Genomic DNA, 6,600 nt, shown 5'->3' on the forward strand with positions numbered 1-6,600 from the left:
AAGGCTTGGTTTCGCTTATTTTCTTTTAAGACTTTGATATTTAAGAGTTTGGCCTTTTTTTTCCTTAACTTGAAATGCTTCCAAATGTTCTTTTTTATAGTTGAAAGTGTCTTGGAGCCATTGAAGGTGATTAAAGCAAGAAACTAGCTGTTTTCCTTGTAAATTTTGTGTCTAACGATCATCTATAGTTGAGTATAGTAGTTTTCTAGTAGATTCATTTTTAGAAAGCTTGTATTTTTGAGGTCTGGCTTAGTGTAGTCGACTATGGCTTCTTAATTCTTCAAAATTTGCAAGTGTTGTACCTCAAGGTCGACTATAGAGCTTATGGGGTCGACTATGGCTATCTCTTTTTAAGTTTCTTTGTTCGTTTTCACCCATTCTTCCATAAGATCGACTTGCTTTACTCTAGGGTCGATTGGAGCTTTGTTTCTTCAAATTTTCTTAACATTTTGACACTTAACTTCAACTATTTCTTCGTTGCTTCTTCCTTTTGATTAAGTGTGGAGTGATGATTGGGTTTCTTGACTTGAAGCAAGCTTGGTGTAATGTAGATTGATGATCTTTAAGTGATTTAAGATAAACTCCATCACTTAAGAACCTATCTTGTAACTTCAACATCTTAAAGGTAAATGTTAGAGGGATCATAAATAAAACTCTTTTAAGCAAATTTAACACTCATATAATTAAGTCATTTAAGCTTGTAGACATTTGTAGAACAAGTGTGTGGTAATTCAATAGCTTTAAAAATTCACACAACTAAACAATAAGCTTGTAATAATGTAAGAATAAATGTATGAGAGCTAAATCATTTCAAGAATTTGTCAAAGATCATTAAAATAATGTTCAAGCATATTGATCATATTGTCATAATCAAAACTATAATCATTTAAAGCTAATAAATCCATTAGCCAAAGTTTGTGCTAGCAAATTGACACATCCCATATTTTGGAGGGATCGTGATTGGCACTAAGTGTAAAACCCGACCCTATAAATACATTTCATGACATACATGCATTGAGTAGCATGTTATTACGCTAGAAAAGCACCTAAGAATAAACGAAACCTGATATTGTACCTAACGGTACACTTAAATTGATTTAACCTCGAACTAGTTCAAATAGGAATTGTAGGATGAAATTTAATATTTTATAGTCCAGGAATGACTAAAAATGATTGTTCGGAGTTCGAGGGTTCATTTGGGGTAAAATTAGAAATTTTGATATTCAAGGGTAAAATCGTCATTTTGCCACCTAAGATAATAATTTGATCATGGAGTGAAATTTTTGACCAAGATTAACTATTTGGAGTATAAATTAATGATAGGAAGTGAAAAAGTTTAATTCTGGTGATTTTTGGAGTGTAGGGGCAAAATCGTAATGTTACCACCCACGGACAAAATTTGAGATTTTGAAAGAATTTAGATCAAATTTGACAAAATGGAGAATGGTATGAGTATAAGGGGTGAAAAATATGTCTATGGGCAATTTTTCAATTTTTGGGGCAAAAATGTAATTTTTGACTTTTACGGGGGCAAAAGTGTAAATTGCAAAAATTACTCCACCGAGACTTTGGATGAGTCTGAGAATTTTATCTAAGCTATGAATATATGAGACAAGTGTATGGTGAAAATTTGGAAACAAATGGATGAAATTTTAAAAATGGGCCAATGGGAAAGTGACATGTGGCATTTTTTTAATGATATAATATTATTTTAATGAAAAATCAGCCCATTTAAACCCAAATTTTAAGTGCTGGCCGGCCATAAGGAAGAACAAGAGAGGAAATAGAGAGGAAAGGAAGAAAAAAAAGAAAAACCAAAGAGAAACAAGAAAATTCAAATGGAAATTCACGGTTTTCGACCGTTTACGCGTCTAACGGTAAGATTTTTCGATTTTAGCTTGATTTCTACCTTTCCTATGCCTTTATTTCCATTTAGCATGCTTGAGGAGAGAGATCAAAAAGTGATATCAAGGGCTGGACGAAATTCTAGGGGAGAGAAATTGAAATTTTTAGGTTTTGATTTTTAGTTAAATTGATAGTTTTAGTTAGTTAAATGTGTTTAGAAATTAAATTGGGCAAGAAATCATTAAATTTTCACAATACCCACTCTTGGCTGGATGCTCAATGCTGTACAATGATGATGAATTGATTTTATTCTAAGGGAAGTGAAGAGAAAATGATGAAAAACGATTAAACGTGATAGAAAAACAAAGTAGAAAATTAACCGAGTTAATGTCCCATTTTTGGCCGAATTTTTCAAGGAAGGGAGTGAGCTGATTTTGTTGTTTTTAGAAGGTTATTGGCTGATATTTAATGGTTAGAAATGTTGGAGAGAGAATGGGATGATTTAGAGCTAAAATGGAGCGCGTTAGCAATTTATCGGGCAAAGTGCCAAAAATAGGTTAATACCGCGTTTTAGCCGTTTTAGGCTATTGCATTTCATACCATGCATTAGTATAGGATTTAAGTTAATTATACAGTGATTTAGCATCAATGTGATGAATTGTGTAAATTTTTGTAATGTGTCTAGGAGGAGAGCCTTCCGGAAAAGGCAAAGAAGTCGTACCCGACGAGTAGCGATCGGGGCGCTTAGAAAGCTTTTAGTTTGTACAAACGGTGAGTAAACTTATTATTATTGTAAATTATCTAGAGTTTATTTTAAATGCCCTTTATGTATTTTATGAAATGAGAACGAGATTAAAACGGGATTTTTGATGTTTTAGGAATAAATGTGACAAATAAAAATATATTGTATTGATTATGAAATTGAGTAATTGGAGGCTACAAATTGACTTGAAAAATATATATTTTCCTAGGAATGGCTTATGAGAAATGAGTATATGTGGCTATATTTTGTGAATGCATTGGGAAATTTATGTAAGTTGTTTTACTATGCAGACTGGATAAATAAATAAAAGCTACGTTATACTGTCGAAATTTTATTAAAATTGGTGGGTTAGTCACTGCAGTGACGGGTTTTCGTGGACTGCCTATTAGAGGGGCACGGTAAACCCAGTTATATAGTTACTCCGGTTGTAGAGGCGATGAGGGTAACTCCTGGGGTAGTATTAGAGCTCACTTCACATCGAACCCCCACGTGAATGTGTAACTCGGCCAACGCCAAGGAACGACTGGTTTTTAAAAATAAAAATGTGTTTCACGTGTGAATATTTTAACACCTTGGCGGACTCGGTTAGATGCCTCGGCCAAGGTATCCCCGAGGATTAGTTTTGGCTTGAGCCTTGTTTTAATAAAAGACATAAGCCTTAACAATTGTTTTGGTAAATTATAAATATTTTATGGTTTAAGAAATAAATTGAAAACATTATGAAATGGGTTGAAATTTATTGTTTAAACTTGCCTCCATTTTACTCGCCTTTAGATATTTATGATAATGTTTGTTTACTCATTGGGATTGCAAAATCTCACCCAACTCCTTTCCACCCATTTCAGGTTCAGTATAGACTGTAGATAGCTGATCTCATCGAGGACTACCATTGGATCTGCATTTTCCAAATCGTAGGTTCACAATCCTCTTTACTTTTGTTTATTCGGGGGCCCTCTTGTTATTGTAAATTAAATTAAATATTTTGGCTTACTGTATTTCAGTATGTATAAATTTATTTAGCTTTTACGCTATAAAAATTATTCACGTATAACTCTATAAATATTGTTTTATAAGAAAATAGAATATTTTCCTTAATATTTCTTTTATTTTCTTATTATATTCAAATAACCGTAATTTCGTTTTAAATGAAGATTTTAGACTTTTAAACTCATTTTGAATATGAATTATGTCTTTTGTACTGGTATATTACGTTTTAGCCAGTTTCGAAATTTTTGAGAAAAAATGACCAAAATACCCCTATGTGGCGAAAATTTTATTTTGATTGTTTTTGATCTAAAATAGTATATATTCTCTAAAAACTCAATATTTAACAATGATTGCTCACAGGAAAGGAAAGAAACTGATATGTAAGCCTTGCGGGGTTCCGGTTGGCATTCCGGATAATGAGTGTCAATCGGGACGTCGCGGCGATTGTCATGGGCTTGAGGGAGGTTCCGGGTCGTGACACTAAGACCTATATGGGTATGGCTCACTAGACCTTAGTAAGCTTCTTTCATCATTCTATCATCAATCAATCACATTTGGGTCATTTGCCATCATTATCTTTTATACATAAAGAATTCATCATCATAAACATAACATTTATACATAGGCGTAACAAATAATTATGGACTTCTCAACATAACTATGTGTGTGCATTTGCCATTCAAATAAGTGTATCCAGTACATTTCATATAAAATTTGTAAGTTTTCACCCCAAGTACTCATAAAACCTCAAGCCATCATCCATAGTTTTACATCAATTCATATAAGTAGCTTGCCATCCATTGGCTTATCATTCAAACATAAACATGTATTTATGAACAAAAACATAAAGACTGACTCGTCAAGCGAAATATGACCCGACTCCTTGAGCTTTAGAAGGCTATTATGTCACCTACCAAAGGAAGAATAGACCACGTTTCTGTGACATTGGTGCTTGACAGTTATCATTAATCTGCAACAAAAATGGTCAAAACTAACATATGAGTCATAAAGACTTTATGAATTGATATGAGAAGGGTACTAGTCAAGGGGTTAGAGCTTTTACATAATTAGAACATTTACATAACCATGCATGTGTGATCTTTCAAATACATATAATGAACTTGTAAGAGCATAGTCATGCTTTCAAACAAGTTTCATAAATTCCTTGGAAGTATCAACCAAACATTTAAAATTAATATCATGTTCAACAATGTGGGAAAATACATTTCATACCTTTGAAGTCTCATAATTCTTAAAATGCAATTTGGGAATAAAACCGTTAAATGGCATCTAAAAAGACTAACTCATGAACTCATATTTCAACTAAGGTATCGAGACATACCTTCTAAAACTTGACAACCATACACATGAACTTAAGAATTCAGACTCATATGATAAGCTTACCTATTACCTTTTTCTCATAGTAGTCTAAGAAACCTTGTTTTTACATTTCTATGCATTACACATTGTCGTAACATATGGGTTTGGGAACCTGACCTCTAGATGGGGAATGTGTAATATGTCTACATGTAGACATATTACTCGTGCACATAATATGTCTACATGCCATGACATTTAACGAAGCAATGATGATGCGTGGCGTGCCTATAAATTTTCAAAGATAGTAAACTTGTAATGTGTGACGTGACATTTAATAGCATATTACACATGTACACATATTACTCGTGCACATAATATGTCTACATGCCATGACATTTAACGAAGCAATGATGATGCGTGACATGCCTATAAATTTCAATATTTGTTTCTCTTTATTCTCTATATTCATTATTATTACAAGTTTACTATCTTTGAAAATTTTATTATTACTATTTATTTATTTATCATGAATATCATTATTTTATATAATCCTATATTTTTAAAACTATATATATTTTATCTATTCCTTATCGTATTTTTTTATATTTTTGTTGATTAGTAATTAAGTTAATATGTTTTTCATTTACTTAGAATTACAAACATTGGGATTCAGAATTAAAACCCTCCCATTGTATTGGTGGGGTTTTAATTGAAATCTTTAGCCTAGAAAAGTTCGTTCGAAACTGCGATTTCTCATGTTCCGAATGAACATTCCATCATTAGTGCAACTTATATATTATTCCTGTGATTAATATTATGACATCTTCTCAACAAAACCTGTATGCCTTTTTATCTATTAATAGTGACTCTAAACATTTATTTTATTTTTAGTATTATTTCTTTACCTTATTATTTTTAGTATTTAGTTACAAATGTTTACTTGTTTACCTATATCTATTTTTTTGCCTTATTGCCATTCATATATATATATATATATATATATATATATATATATATTATAATTAATCTATCCCTTTTAAGAATAAATGTCTTTTCTATCTTCTTACTATTTCTTATTTTTATGACCAAATAAATTCTATTTTCTTGTGACTAAATACATTTATATTTTTTTTATGTTTTGTATCTATTTAAATATATTATTTTATAACTAAAAACTTTTCATCTTTCATTTATTTGAATCTTATTTTTTACTACAGAATATTTACTTAATTCTCTTCATATATCTCTTTTTTCTTTTTTTTTTTTACCTAAGTTTAAACATACATTTTCTTCTTATACATATATTTTATTTAACTAAACCTATTTTTTTATAGCTAAGGATTTATCTAGTTTTTTATTTACACCTTTCTGTTTTTTACTTTTATTTTTCTACTCTTAAACATCATGTAATTTTTCATAATTTTCTTTTATCTTACTTAAGCTAATCAAATTCTTTAAATAACATATTTTTAGCTAAATAAGTGGGCAAGCCCTAATAAATCCATCCATGGCATAACAAATAAAAAGTAGCAGGCTTTACCTTATTGGGCTAGGAAAGGCTAGTGAGAAGGAAGCTTGAACCTACTACGGTCCACCAAGCCTTAGCTTTAGAACGCCTCAAAACGGCATCACTTGACGCAACAAAGAATGGCTTTCCTGGTTGCTTAAAATGAAGTCATTTATTT

Source organism: Theobroma cacao, chromosome 9 (assembly GCF_053813885.1).
Source record: "Theobroma cacao isolate CCN51 chromosome 9, ASM5381388v1, whole genome shotgun sequence".
NCBI lineage: Eukaryota > Viridiplantae > Streptophyta > Magnoliopsida > Malvales > Malvaceae > Theobroma > Theobroma cacao.